At 49.4% G+C, this 15,584-nt stretch overlaps 1 protein-coding gene and 1 long non-coding RNA gene across 5 annotated transcripts in view; one reads left to right on the plus strand and one right to left on the minus strand.

The window, feature by feature from the left end:
- Positions 1-15,584, minus strand: part of RNF216 (ring finger protein 216) — a 146,258-nt gene that overhangs the window by 57,675 nt on the left and 72,999 nt on the right. The window lies entirely within an intron of this gene.
- On the plus strand, positions 9,539-15,166 carry LOC123589501. The gene is made up of 3 exons (XR_006708367.1): positions 9,539-9,647; positions 14,673-14,771; positions 15,056-15,166. It is a non-coding gene; the product is annotated as an uncharacterized LOC123589501 (long non-coding RNA).

Raw genomic sequence — 15,584 nt, forward strand, 5'->3', positions numbered from 1 at the left:
CTGCTCTGCCAAAGTCTGGGAACTTTGGGCAGATCCCTCGGCCCAGAGCGGCGCTGTACAGGGAACACCGCTGCCTGGCCAACCTCCCAGGGATACGCTGTGAGGACTGAGGCACGCAGGTGAGGACACTGTGTGGACACACTAGAGACGGACTCACTGCCATGGGCTGTTAGGAAGCCAGGGGGAGATGGGCGGGGCCTTTTGGTAGGAAGAAAGCTGACCAGAATGCCCCACCGTAGTCCTCATTGCCTCACGTTTCTGGGGGTTGACGTCTGCACCACACAAACAGATATTTGACAAGGCCTGAGCTCCAGGTACTGTGGCAACATATAAAATCAAACCAGTGAAATCAAGCAAGTGAAAGAACATTCCTGCTGTAGAATCTGCCAGTGGAATGTGCTGCTGCAGGATGCAAGGAGAAAGGAAAGGAAAAGGAAAGGAAAAGGAAAGGGAAAGGAAAGGGAAAGGAAAGGGAAAGGAAAAGGAAAGCAAAAGGAAAGGAAAGGACTCAGAGAAGGAGCATATGTGCATGTGTGCACATTTAAAACTGTGGGTCTTGGGTGGCTCAGTCGGTTAAGCGTTCGACTTCAGCTCAGGTCATTCGCCCCACGTCGGGCCCTGTGCTGACAGCTCGGAGCCTGGAGCCTGCTTCAGATTCTGTGTCTCCCTCTCTCTCTGCCCCTCCCCTGCTCATGCTCTGTCTCACTCTCAAAAATGAATAAGTGTTAAAAATACATTTTTTTGGGGCGCCTGGGTGGCGCAGTTGGTTAAGCGTCCGACTTCAGCCAGGTCACGATCTCGCGGTCCGTGAGTTCGAGCCCCGCGTCGGGCTCTGGGCTGATGGCTCAGAGCCTGGAGCCTGTTTCCGATTCTGTGTCTCCCTCTCTCTCTGCCCCTCGCCCGTTCATGCTCTGTCTCTCTCTGTCCCAAAAATAAATAAACGTTGAAAAAAAAAATACATTTTTTTTTAAACCGCTGGTCTTAAGGAAACAGCAAGAGGAGTGCCTTTAGAATTGGCCCAGGAGCAGCTAGAAGACCATCATACAGGATCCAGAGCCAGCCACCTTCCCACTTCACAGGCTGGCCCGTCCATATCTGCTTTTCTGCTGGCCGCAGATGGACCCTGGGTGGGGACAGCAGTGCGGCTGCCCGGGGTGGGGTGCGCAGTCTGTCTTCGTGCCTTGAGCTGCCCTCACCTCCAGTCCGTCCTCCACGCTACCGCCAGAACAGCCTTCTGAAACACGCGATGTGATCACATCACTCCCGTTTCCCACCCTGGATGGACTTCCCACAGGGACCGGCCACCTCCCAGCCACGTCACCTCCCCACCAGCTCTCAGAAACACTTTGAATAAGCTGTGTCCTTTTCTGGGAGCCTCTCCTACTCCTCTGCCCCAGCTTTCCAGCAGCATTCCAGGCCCGGTCCTGGAGCCGCTTCCCCATGATCTCCAACTCCCCAGGCAAAACCAGTCAGGCCCCTCCTGCCTCACTGGGCCCAGGCTCTGAGGCTCTGACAGCTCCCGAGTGGCAGGCTTGCACCTCCACCTGGCCGCACAACGTTTCCACTGGGACATCTAAAAGGCATTTAGATATGTCTGAAACACGAACTGGGATGCCCCTGCCTCCCCACAAAGCTGTCTACTCTGCCCTGTATCACTAAAGGATGCTACTGCCCACTGGCTAGTACTTCCAGCTCCACCTCAGATCTCTCTACTCCTTTTACTAACAAAAATGTGTATTATTTTGAGAGAGGGAGAGGGAGAGAGGGAGAGGGAGAGAGGGAGGGAGAGGGAGAGGGAGAGGGAGAGAGGGAGGGAGAGGGAGAGGGAGAGAGAGAGGGAGAGGGAGAGGGAGAGAGGGAGAGGGAGGGGGAGAGGGAGGAGGAGAGGGAGGGGGAGGGAGAGAGGGAGAGGGAGGAGGAGAGGGAGGGGGAGAGGGAGGGGGAGAGAGGGAGAGAGGGAGAGGGAGAGAGGGAGAGGGAGAGAGGGAGAGGGAGAGGGAGAGAGGGAGGGAGAGGGAGAGGGAGAGAGGAAGGGAGAGGGAGAGGGAGAGGGAGAGAGGGAGGGAGAGGGAGAGGGAGAGAGGGAGGGGGAGGGGGAGGGGGGAGAAGGGGAGGGAGAGGGAGAGAATATCACAAGCAGGCTCCACGCTGTCGGCACAGAGCCTGACATGGGGCTCAATTCCATGAACCATGAGATTGTGACCGGAGCAGAAACGAAGAGTCGGACGCTTACCTGACTGAGCCACCCAGGCACCACTTTCTTCCACTCCTATCTGTGTCCAGAGACCACTACCATTTCTGGCTGGGACCACAGAAGAAGCTTAGGTTTTGGTTCTTACTTTCCCTCCAGGGCCTTCTGCCATGTCTCTAACAGCTTCTAAGCTTCTGGGAGAAAAACCACTAGCCCTGTTTCAGTGCACGTTTCTCTCTAGTTTATTCCAAGGGTTTTCTCAAAGCCTCAGAGGTCAGGCAGGAAGGCAGGAGCATCAGCACCAAGGACAGGCACCCTCTTCTTTCCTAAGCCTACCAACTATCACAGCATGAACCTTTCTCTGTCCATATTACTCGGGAGGTGTCAACAAGGAATCCTGTGACTCAACTTGGGACAGCTGCACCTGGTGAGCTGGCCCCAGTGTCACTGGTCACAACTTCCACATGCCACAGACAGCAATGGCCAACTTCTTCAGTACATTATTCACTGGTCTGGGTGTCCAATCAAGTGACACACTCTAGTGCTGATTTTCTAAATGGGAAACAGATCCAGAACGGAAAGGGAAAAGACCAAACTTAAAAAAAAAAGCAAGTTCAGAACTAAGATAGTGCCCTCAAAGGGTGCCCCTGAGGATCTTCTAAAGAATGCTACAAGTGTGACTGAAGGCAACAAACTCCCTGAGCCACCACCAACCTTGAGGGAACAGGTTCACACACCCTCAAGACACAGCTTCATGGGCACATCTGACTGTTTTTGTTCTTTTCCCACAGTTTCTTCCCCCCAGAGACGCCTGCACTTAACAAGCAAGTGCCCCTGACCTCTCAGGATAACCGAGACCGCAGTAGGTGCTGTGCTGCCAGGACCAAGTGCGCGCACACTCTCCCTTTTCTAAACGGCCCAGCCGGTGGACTCTGTAGCTAGGTGTCGGCCCACACTTGCTTTTGCTCAAACGTGGACTCTAAAAATTCCTATTTTGTCTTGAAATCCTCTGGAAACACCTCAAAGGCCACTTCACGGAGTAGCCCTTCACAGCTGTCAGTGTCCCTTTGGAAGGGCAGCCAGTCTCTGAGCTGAAGAATAGACTATGACATTTTTTAAAATAAGCAGCACGTACTGGAGGGAACTATGTGCAACCCTTTTGGAAAGAATTTTGGAAGTCTCGAGAAAATGGATTCTCTTGGACCTAGGAGTCTTCCTCTAGGGATCTATCCTAAGGAATAATTCTAAAAAAGAAAAGGCTTTACGTACAAAGCCATGCACTGTGTTACTTGCAGCAGCAAAAGCGGAAAACACCTTTTACCTAGGACCCAGGGCACATGTAATAAACTGAAGCACATTTGTCTGATGGAATGATAACCACCCATGACACAGGCTTGCAAACTGTTTAAGAATGCAGAAAGGGTTCAGGTCATGCTAAGTAAAACAGAACAAAACAAAACAAAAAAAACAACCAAACCTGGGCATGACACTGTACACACGGAATGATTATGATCTTATGGCAAAAAGCAAATGCTAAAAACACAGCATCATGTTAGGAAGAGAGGACAGGGACCAAAGGGACCTGTGTGACACTAAGCAAGTCTTGCTCTCTCTGCTTCCTCATCAATAAAAATGGGGAAAGCAAATACCTGGCAGGATTCCTGTAAAGATCAATGAGAAAACTGTGTGTGCCCAATAAATGACAGCTGCTATCCTCATGCAGGGACAAGAGGAACGGGTGGTGCCTCCCACACTCCTCGCCACGCCAACGTAGGTACAACGTTACCTCCTTACTCTCCGTGTGAAGTCACGTCGGCCACAGGCACAGGGGCGTCACAATCTTAACTATGCCGCTAGAACCTTCTAAACAGCTGTGCCCTCTATGGGTATGTACTTAACTTCTGAGCCAGGAAGAGGCTGCTTTTAGGCAACCCGCTTGAGCAATGGGAACCTGAGTAAGGTAAAAGGGCCCACAGCGACCACTGGGCTGAATGCAAACAGGCTCATTAAGCAACTGACCTTGAAAAGGGCCCTAGCTGACCAAAGGGCTACTTGTAACTGGGCATGGGTCCCCAAAAGGAAAATTCTATCCGTTCCCATCCCTTGTCACTCCCCTCTTAACCAAATCCCCTCACCACTGTCTCCTGGCAGTCTCTCCTTTGCTCTCCCGCCAGCTGTTCCCTTGCGGTGTATTCAATAAACTTTTATCTCCTTTGTTCTGCCTTGGGTGAATCCATTCGCCACCCATGCTGCCGGCTCCCCCCGTGACTGGGTTGCCCCACTGGCCCCAGTGTCCCCATCTGGTAAAATGGGGGTAATGACATCTCTCTCAGGGTTAGTCTGAGGACTGGGAATAATTTTTAAGGAGCCTAACACAGCAGCAGATAATAAATTAATCGTATAATTATTTGGGGAGGATGTGGGGTGCTGGCAGTCCCATCAATATTTTGGGACAAAATCTGCAAAAAGCTTATAATGAGCTGAGCAGAGTTTATATCCTAGTTACTCTGGCCATTCTCACATAGACAAATGAGAGACAGGATTCTCCAGCTTCATTCCAAACGGATGGGGACAGGGCAGGGAAGCTTTTGCTTAAAGGAAGAGTAACATTAGGATATGACAAGTTACATATGGTGAGAAGGTTGGCCATGGCTGAGTTAAGGACTAGATAAAAAAGCAGACGGTGACGTGTGAAGAACAAGGGAGTAGAAAAGCAATTCAGCCTAGCCAGTATCTGGCAGTGACTTGTGATGGCTGAACATGGGCTTTCTAAGCCGAGCCTATGCATTAAAACACAAAAACAAACAAAACCATCCTGATGTTCAGACTAGTGTCAGATTTCTGCTTTTCCTGACCTGCTCTAGGAAGCACCGGCCATCACTCCTGGAGCATGACGCTCCCTGGGGTTTCTGGAAAGCAAGCCTGGCTTGTGTCAGCGGTAGCGAAGATCGACCCGAGGAGTTGTGTAGTGTCCTCAGATCTACTCAAGGCCCAGGTGCCTGTGTCCTGGGCAGAGGGGAGCAGAGCCGCCTCTACGGATATCTTAACAGCTATTCCAATGGGCTCCCAAACAGCATCTGTTCAAGGCACAAAACCTTTGCCGTCGTAGGGTCCTCTCCTCCAGCAAGAAGGAAACATGAACTCAGGCTGGGGTGGTCTGTGGCTGCACCCCAAGTCCAGGTTCAGGCTGTGTGGGGAAGGGCCATCATTCAACACCCCGTCCACTCGTGCGGGCTGAGCACAAGTGCCCGGCACTGCTGAAGGTGGGCTGCGACCGGAGGAAGCCAGCTTCTGCTGGTTAGCCCTCTGCGCCCCCCATAACCTCACCACCTTTGCTACCGGCTGCTCACTCCACACAATGCCTCCCACAGGGACACAGCCCACAGCAGAAAGGGAGTGAGCCTTCAGCCACTGGACTCGGGCTGTAGAAACCGGGGAGGCTCCCCACAGTCGTCATCCACCGCAGATGTGTGGACACAGGGGTGGCTCTGCTGGCGGTGGCGGCCTGAGGTGGAAAGGACACACTCACCTGGAACAAAGTCACCCCCTTCCCTTTGCCCCACAGGCTCTCGGGACTCTTCTGCCTTCACAACTAGATGGGTAACAGTGATCAGTTAGGAGAGGAGACTCCCCCTGGCCCCTGTCTGGGGTCTGAGCTCTTTTGGGGCCTGTGCGATCCCTCCTCTCCACACAGGCCAGCAGGGTTGAAGGAACCCAGGGCGTGAGAGTATTTTTAAGTCTCTGGAAGGGCAGGGCTGTAGAAATCGTTCCGTGACCTTATTTTCCTGGATGCTAAGAGACGCACACTAAACATAACTACTACGAAAATACAGCAAGCTGGAAGATGAACTCCACAGAGGCAACTTCTGCTACCTTTCTCTTTCTTCCCCAAACTCAAAGCACAAAGTGATAAGCTGACAATAAAAGGGGAGGGGCTTGGCAGGCAGGGAAGTACGCTTGAGCCCCTCTCCTCGCACAGACACATCCAAACGGCAAGGCACCAAGCTGCAAACGCTGAGCTCAGGAGTAATTAAATCAAATTAATCTTGGGAAAAGAGCTTTAAATATTCAAAGCCCCATTAATCCTCATGCCTTGTAATTAAATATGTATGTTAAGAAGGCTTGGACAAAAGCAAAACGTTCTCAATATGTGAGTTCTTTACATTCGTAGCATTATAATGCGTTCTAAGTACTGACCTCGTAGAAAACTATGTAAAAAATTCAGTGAAGCGCACGTTGTAAAAACATGGCAGAAAGAATGTAGCTACAATCTCTGGCCATCCTGAGCACCTTTTAGAAAAATGCGCCTTGATAAACATCTTCAGTTTCCAGGCTCCATATAATTTGCCCAGTGATAACCCTCACTTAGTCTGGACTCTCCCTGGTCCTCACTCCTTCAGGTCCCGACAGGGCAGCCCTCACACATGGCTTGAAAAGTTCTTGGCTTCTGTTGCTCTGGGATCTTCTCTTCTATTTTATTTCCTTATTAAAACACACAGATTGTGTCATCTTCCAGGAATAACCTTTCCTTTGCTAATCAACCACTGAGAGAGACTGGTCAGCCCAACCTATCGTGTGTCTTAGAGGGAAGACACCCAATGTTCCAATCCTAAAACACAGCGTAACTGCCAAAACCCTCCAGGAACTGCTGCCGTGTGGTCTCTGAAGAGCTCTCCCCTTTCATGGGACCCCACTGCCTCACAACCACCCTGGCAAGGGCAACAGGAATTAGCATGTCCATTTTTCTGGTGAGGAAAATCACAGTGAATGATAGGCTGATGGTCACACAGCAAGTAGTCTGAACGGCATCAGTTCTCCGATTAAGTGCTACAGGTCCGAACCAGCAGCACCTCCAGGAAAGGCTGTCACAACGCAGGCCCAATCACTCAGCGTGCTCCCGTGATTTGTCTAAATTGCTCGATGGGCCCTGTTACAACTGTTGTTGTCAACTACTTCTTAAAAAATACATGAGCTGGTGCTATGGACTGAATGTTTGTGTCCTTGCAAAATCCTTATGTGAAATCTTAACACCCCTGATGTGATGGTAACAGGAGGTGGGTGGCGCCCTCATGAATGGGATTCCTTAGAAGAGACACTTAGAAGAGACCTGGCTCTCTGCTCTGCCACGACGACACATAGAGAAGTCAGCCATCTGCAAACCAGAAGGTGGGCCCTCACAGGAACTGAATCTGCTGGCACCTTGAACTTGAACTTCCCAGCCTCCAGACTGCAAGAAATGAATGTCTGTTGTTTAAGCCGCCCAGTCTACAGTAATTTGTATAACACCCTGAGCTCAGACAGCTGGGTTTGGAAAGCCTGTCAACAAATCTTTCCAAGGTAGTGGTATTTGTGGTCATGGAAGTTTACTTACAGAAAATCTTAACAAGATAAAAGCAGAAGCATGGATTCATTACTATGGTCAACTGAATGTTAATCTGTCAGGAATACCAGGTTCAAACCCAAAACTAGAAATTAAGGGAACAGGTGGAGTTCTCAGAAAACTGAGTCTCTTTGTATCTATTTTTGGACAACGATACTGTAGAAGGATTCTCATACCAATACCGGCGGATCTAAACAGCATCTTGTTTCTCTTCTGCCCCTTGCAAGATGCTGACGTAGGCAGATTTCGTTCCAGGGGAAGAAAACTAGATAAATGCGGAGAAATCAAGAATAAAAAAAACTCGCCTTTCGTTTATTTCCCAAGCCCCATGAGAGGGAGAAGATGAATGAATCCACCTGTATTGCAAGGACCTGAATATTAAAGGGGCCACCTAAGAATCTTACAAACACCCTCCCCTCCATCAATCCTCAGGCCACCCCATGACACAGGTATGTATCATTATACCCGTTGTACAGATGAGGAAATCAAGTTACTGAAAGACTGAAGGACTGAACTAGACCACATAGGTTATGCCCAAAAGTCTCACTGTCATTTGGCAATGAAACCAGAGAGGCGAGTGGAGCGGTAAATAAGCGTCAGAGGAATGGGTATGTACGATCAATGAAGTCTTTGCCTCCTGTGTATCGATCTTGTTCCGTAACTGAGAAAACTTAGGACGCGCAGACTTTAACTTCAGAAGTTTCTGCCTCGTGAATCTCACTTCTGCGCGACTGCAGATACGGACCCTGACACAACGCTAGGTCTCACAGATGGAGAGGGCGTGCAGGTCAAGTGAGTGAGATGGAACTTCACCATCGAAACTGCAGGAAGCTCTGCCAAGTCTTCTTGGAACAGTCATGAGAGTATTAATGGAAGACACTCCTGCTTCAAGTCCTGGATTCCTACTGCTGGCCTGCGAGGACACCAGGCTTTCATTCTGCTGTTCAAAGCACAGAACTGAAAGTGTAAAAACTGAAAGGCATTTCCAGCAATGATTAGTCTTCCCTCGATTATTTAATGTTGGGAGAATAGAGGAAAAAACTATAAAAAGTAGATAGTAAATGAAGAGGGCTGCATACTGTACATAATATGATACGCTCACGTAGCCAAGAGCTGCAAAGAAATGGAAGCAGGAGCTACCGACTGGCTCATTCCAGACAGACTGAATGTCAGGGGAAAAGGGTTTTCTGTCCTGGAGCTGTTGGTTGTTTTGTTTTGTTTTAATCTCAGAGATTACTGGGGAGAGCAAACACACCCATGCACATGCCACTAAGAAACACAAAAGGCACACATGAAGGCAAAGCGCACTCCTCTGGTTTCAAGCCTTCCTTCAGCAGTTTGTGTTTCATTCCAGAAGATACACACACTTAACAGATAAACGCTTTCCATTCACACAGAAGGAGCCAAAAGCTCACAGCGCACACACTGCACCTTGCTGTTTTCACTTGATGGTGCATTTCTTACAGAGGTTTCTTGATCAGTACCTATAGGTCTATCTTAGTTTTTTTTTTTGGAATGAGTTATGTAAAATTTGTTGGCGATTCTAGCACTGGGCCATTCTTAATTTACCTATTTCACCTTCTTATGAAAAAGGGTTGCTTTTGGGGTGCCTGGGTGGCTCAGTCAGGCGTCGGACTCTTGATTTCGGCTCAGGTCATGATCTCGCGGTTCATGGGTTCCAGACCCGTGTCGGGCTCAGTGCTCACAGCTCAGAGCCTGCTTGGGATTCTCTCTCTCTGTGCCCCTCCCCTGCTCATGCATGTGCGCACTCTCTCTCTCGCCATAAGTAAATAAGCTTAAAAAAAAAAAAGGGCTGCTTTTGATAAAGTATGACACAGGCTCCTGAATGGTTAACAGCTAATGTTACTGTGACGACTGCTGTGCCCTTTAAAGTAAAATTTAATAGGCTCTGAACTCGAACGCTTACCGAATGAGGAAACAGAGAAAAAAGTTCAAAGAACCGAATAAAGGAAATAGCCTTTTTTCATCAAGTGGATCTAGAAAGCCGAGGCTGTCTCTGATTCTGCTGTGGCTCCGTCCCTTGTGGAAGGACGGGAGGGCAGGACGAGGGGACAGGTGAGTTCTGCGCGTGCGCCGTGTAGAGCTGCTGCCTGGGGACGCCTGTCCCTCCCTCACAGCCTGTTTCAAGCATGTGGCTGGTGTGTGTGCCATACGGGAAAGTGACAGGATTTACTTTCAGTTTTGAACGCTGTGACTCACGCCAGCACTCTGTTCAACCGTGGCCGCATTTGTAATATTTAAGAAGAAAAGAGAAAGGCAAGTCACCTCAAGATGAGGAGGCAGGGCACCTAGAAACCTACCTTGTCTCTCAGCTCCACGGTCAAGTGACCAAGAATTCCTCACTTTCTGAAGCTATTTTCAAGAAAAATTGAAACTTTGTGTCCTTTCAAAATGGGCTTTCATGCTTTCCAACAATTGAAAAATATGATTTCAAAGTAGTTTTCCTTTTCTCCTGGGCTTTCTACAAGCCAAGGTTGCACAGTGTGAGAAATCTAGGTTCAGGACTGGGATTCCATGCCAGCACGCGAGTAAAAGAATGCAGACGTGCAGAGTTCACGAAAGTGGCACGCTGAAGGGGCGGGTAACCCAAGTTGACAGAGTTTGAGTTTATTTATTTATTTTCTTTTTATTTCAAAAAAGTTTTTATTCTTGAGAGAGAGACAACAAGCGTGAGTGGGGAAGGATCAGAGAGAGAGAGGGAGATACAGAACTGGAAGCAGGCTCCAGGTTCTGAGCTGTCAGCACAGAGCCCAACGCGAGGCTCAAACTCACGAACCACGAGGTCATGACCTGAGCCGAAGTCGGACGCTTAACCGACTGAGCCACCGAGGGGCCCCCGAGTTTATTTTCTTTTACTCACATCCTTAAAGTCCCTTTCTGCTCCCCGTTCCTCTGGAAGACACAGCTGGTGCTGCTCAGAAGCGGGGTGGATTTGGGCCGAGGTTCACGAAGCCCACACGGCTCACAGCGTGGGAGGTGGCCCTGCAGCTGGCACTGGGCACGCCGGCCCAAGTGCCTTCCATGCTCATCAGCAAGCACCACACAAGCCCTCCGAACGCACGGGGCTGGTGGGGGCGAGGGCCCTGACGGGCCGAGGGCAGAGTTAAGCGCAGGACCCTTCTCTGACGCCACTCCGCCCGTGGCCCCGGACGCCGTGAGTCGGGTGAGTGCGCGAGTGTGCTCCACCAAGCTCACATCTCACGGCACAGATGTCCACACCTGAACGCACAAACTCGCCAGATGAGAGACCGGCCCCGGAGGGGAAGGGCTGATCCAAGCACTGGGCACATAGCACATGGCCACGAGAGGACGGAGCCGGCCCTCTGCGCTCTCCTTTGCAACCCTGCTGTGCTTCCTTTGGGCTCACGCCACCAGTGCAAAGAGCCGGTTTTCAAAAGGTTGTTCGGCCAGAAAAAGAATTCCAGATGCTTTTACGTTCTAAGAGAAATGAGACCAATCCCCTTCTCTAACCCTGTGCCCTGACACGGAGAGCCTGGGGTGACTGATGTGAAGAGCATTTGTCCTCCCACCAGGAGGGTCCCTGCCAGGTCAGCCTGCGGTGGAGGCCCACCTCCACCCCCGACAACAGAGCGCAGACACCAAGCAATTTTGCCCGACAGCAGTATTTTATTGTTATGACAGTGTCTTGTGACCCACTTTACTCCCTGCTCCTTCCTTCTCGGTTATAAGCAGTAATTAGTAATGTCAGCGTTCTGGCTGGGCTGCTCCAGGCCCATTAATAATGCAAGAACAGGAACAGGACGGATGCGCAAGTGTACAACAGAGGTTTCAAGGTTAAAAGCGGTAACGGAGAGAGCTATGGCGGGGGTAGGGGTGTGGTGGTGGTGGCGTGCAGGTGGTTTTGGGAGGAGAGGAGGAGAGTATGTGTGTGAGAAAGAGAGATGAAAGGAGTGGGAAGAGAGAGATACGGAGAGAAAGAGAGAGATTTAAATCTATTTTCTGAAACGCTCGGCTTCCCTTTAGGGCAATACGTATGGCAAAGCACAACTTCCTAGTTGTCCTCGCTCAAGCTCGCCCGCTCTTCTGGAGTGGACACACGTCTCTGGCCACCTGGCAAGGAGTGTGTCCGTGCTAAGTCTCTGGCGCTGGAGAGTTACTAGTGTATGAAATTGAGGTCAGAGAAAACCATACCAGTATCTTTCAAACATATTTTCGACGTTCTAAATGACTTCTCTTAGGAAGGCAATGCCTGCTTGTTCAGCAGAACTGGTACCTTCCCACTTACTGCTTTTAAAGGAAAGTCAAGACAAGTGATGCAGAACAGGCCCTGGGTTTGGCAGCCAGCACCCCCCCCCCCCCACCCCCGACGGAAGACAAGACTGTGTTGTTACAACTGCTCCCGCATCTGTGCAAATCCCCATCACAGGGGTTGCAAGGGGAGGATTTCAAAAGGTACAATATCACACGTTCCTGCAGAGCTTCGTAGAAGAACTGAATGACTGCACACAGCCTGCAAATCAGGCCTGGAAAAGGATTAGAACAGCTATTTGAGAAACACTTGCTTGGTAGATGGGGGAGGGACTACAAAGCAAGGCTGAGCCCCATCCTGAGCTGTTCCTATCTTCAATGTCTTTTAAGCAGAGAAGGATTTGCTACTAAACCTTTCATTTGTCCCTCGCATACCAAAAGTGAGCACTTTTCTGTACTAGGAGAGTAACAACTTTATCTGCTAATTTCACAACCAAGGGCAGACATTTTTAAAACTGGTCGTCGTAATGCTTAGGTGAATCAGAACCCATTCTTACTTGTGAGTCAGAAATAGTCTCTATGGGAAAAGGAAGCAGCTGGAAACAGTCTTGAATCATAACTACTGAAAGCTGTATTTATCCCCACGGGGCTGACTTCAGGGCCAAGGTTTTCTCACTGGCTGTGTACTGTCCAGGAGCCCCTGAGCACGTGCCGTAGACGGGGCTCCTGCACAAAAGCCCGTGAGAAGAAGAAAGGCAGAGCAGCCGAGTTCCAGCGCTTTCCACTTGCCATGAAACCCCACCCCCTCACCTAAAACCTAAGGCCACACACTCTTCTTTGAGGGAGGTGAAGTCAGCCCCCACAACAATCTAGGAGAAATGGCTATGGGCTTGAAAACACACAAGCGCAGTTTACAAATCACATTTCTACCTTTCCCTGCAAGTTCCCTGAAAGCCAACAAAACAAAATAAAAATCCTTTTGCTTTAAAAGTTCAGGTGACTGGGTTGATGAAAATGGGTGCGTTATTTTTTTTTAATTTTTAAAAATGTTTTTATTCATTTTTGAGACAGAGAGAGACAAAGCGTGAGCAGGGGTGGGGCAGAGAGAGAGGGAGACACAGAATCCGAAGCAGGCTCCAGGCTCTGAGCTGTCAGCACAGAGCCTGACGTGGGGCTCAAACTCACGGACTGTGAGATGATGACCTGAGCTGAAGTCGGACGCTTAACCGACTGAGCCACCCAGACGATGGCTATTTTTTAACTGAGAAAGCAAGACACGCATAACTCCCCAACCCCTTGTGCCTTCGTGTGCCTCCCCCGACGCAACTCCTGGGGCCAGTTTAAGAAACTGCCCATCCTCCCAGTTCTTCTGTACATGTCCACACATATCTCCTGAGACCCGAATATAAACATACCATTCCCACCCGCCACTCTACACCTGGCTCTCTTCACTTAATACATCTCGGGGGCAGCTCAGCGGTGGCACCACCACACCCATGTCATCCTTCTAAATCTTATTGTGCATGCCAGGAGTTGACTGACAGGAGCTCACGGGCCAAAGGTGGCCTGCTGCCCATTTTTCTAAACACCATCTTACTGGATCACAGCCACGTTCACTGTTCACATATCATCCAGGGTGACTCGCGAGGTACGAAGGCAGAACCGAGGAGCTGCGACAGAGACTATGCGGTTGGAAAAGCCTCAACTGTTTGCTGTCTTGCCCTTCGTGGAAAAAGTCTGCCATCCCCCGGTGTAGCGCTGTATGGATGCGCCAAAATGTACTTGACTTGTTTCCTGCTGGTGAACACGGTCATGGAAAATTCCTTACTCCTTAGAATTCCTCTTATTCCTTAAGAATAAAATTACAACTCTGCAAATGCTGAGGGGCGTGAAGAAGGATGAGGAAAGGAAGAGCAGGAGCTAGCTGGGAAGAGGCCAGCCTGAAGGCGCAGGCTTCAAGAGGGAACTTCAGGGTGAGCTACAACCTCCCGAAGTGTCACTTCCTCTTTTTAGAGGAAACAAGAGGCGAACTGTGGGTCTTTTGATAAGAGGAAATCCCCCTCTGCTGTATCAAAGCGACTCCCTGTGTTTGTGTTTTTCTAAGTCTGGCAAGGCTGCCCGAAGCACACTGTGACCAAATTAGGAAGCGAGCAGGCTGATGTCTCTAAGCTGGTCACCGCACAGCCAGGACGCCCGAGCATGTGTAGACAGTGATGGATGGGGAGGGAGAGGCTCTATCCAAGAAGGAAATGCTATTTGCTTGAGCAATTAGCCTTATAAAAGTTACACTTAATAAGAATTAGTAAGTGTTCTGTAAGACAAAATTCACTTGCTACTGCTGACAAAAAAACAAAGGCTTCAAAGGTTTCTACAAGGAAAGATTGTGGGAGACAGAGAGTGGAGACAAATTTTGAGGGGCATTATCCTGTTTATTTCGAGGGCAGTGAAGATCTTGAGAAGTACCAGGGGAAAATATACCAACTAGCTCTTTAACAGATTCAGAAGTTTTACACTATTGAGAAAAAAAAAAAAAAAAAAAAAAAAAAAAGAATTCAGGCAGGTCGTGGTAAAAAAGAATTGTGTAAACGCTCCATTTTACCACTACTGCCTCCCCAACTGCTTCATTTGCTGGAACAGTAAGGTTTAAACTCATCTTACAGTTTCCAACAAGGTCTAGGAATGTGTGACACTGAATCATTCATACTGAGCTCCTTTCTGCCATCTCTACTTGGTGATATTCTCTTCCAGGAATGACTTCTGAGTTAACTTCTGATTCTGAGCCAACAAGCTGACAATCTATTCTGACCACCAGTACTATCGGGGTAATAAAGTTTAAACTTGAAAACCCTTGCTTTCCTCCCAAATTTCCAGATCAGCAAGATTCTTGGACATGGTTTTTATTCCCTGAAGAATGTGCTTGGGTCCGTTCCAGCATTTGCTCTGAAATCAGATGTGCAGTTAAGAGTTAAGGTAAGTTTTATTTAAAAAAAAAAAAAAATTTTTTTAACGTTTATTTATTTTTGAGACAGACAGAGACAGAGCATGAATGGGGGAGGGTCAGAGAGAGAGGGAGACACAGAATCTGAAGCAGGCTCCGGGCTCTGAGCTGTCAGCACAGAGCCCGACACGGGGCTCGAACTCACAGACTGTGAGATCATGACCCGAGCTGAAGTCAGATGCTCAACCGACTGAGCCACCCAGGCGCCCCAAGTTAAGGTAAGTTTTAAATGACACATCTCAGTTCCTCTTTACAGGAAAACCTTCAAGGGAGCCAGGCCAAAAGATGTGGGCACTGTTTTTGGCTCAATCGGAGAAACTCCTCTTCAGCTAGAGAAGGCGGAGGCCCAGGGCAGAGGTCTGTGCGGGCGGTGTGCTGGGGTGTGGGGCTCCCGCTGAAACAGCATGCTGTGTGCTGCCGCTAATGTGTGCTGAGCTGGCATTCTGGTTCCTTCACCAGGCTGCACCGGGCAGGAATTTCGCAGCCCCACTCTCATGTTGTCGAAATAGCTAAACGTTTGCTTCCTACCTACTCCTATACTGATTTCCGAACAACATTTACTTACAATCACCTCAAGGGCCCATGGATTTTACAGGTAACAAGGCTACAAATAGATACTTTCTGAAAGACCCTGGCTGACTCACACGCAGACCCACCAGTTGAGAACTGTACTTTTATTAGTCCGGGTTTCTGTGGCCCATCATTAACGGAGGCGATTGGTATACTAACAGACCACTGAGGACACGTACAGATTTGACCTATCCTGGAATCTCTGCAGAGTCCAC

This window comes from Leopardus geoffroyi, chromosome E3, assembly GCF_018350155.1.
Source record: "Leopardus geoffroyi isolate Oge1 chromosome E3, O.geoffroyi_Oge1_pat1.0, whole genome shotgun sequence".
Taxonomy (NCBI): domain Eukaryota; kingdom Metazoa; phylum Chordata; class Mammalia; order Carnivora; family Felidae; genus Leopardus; species Leopardus geoffroyi.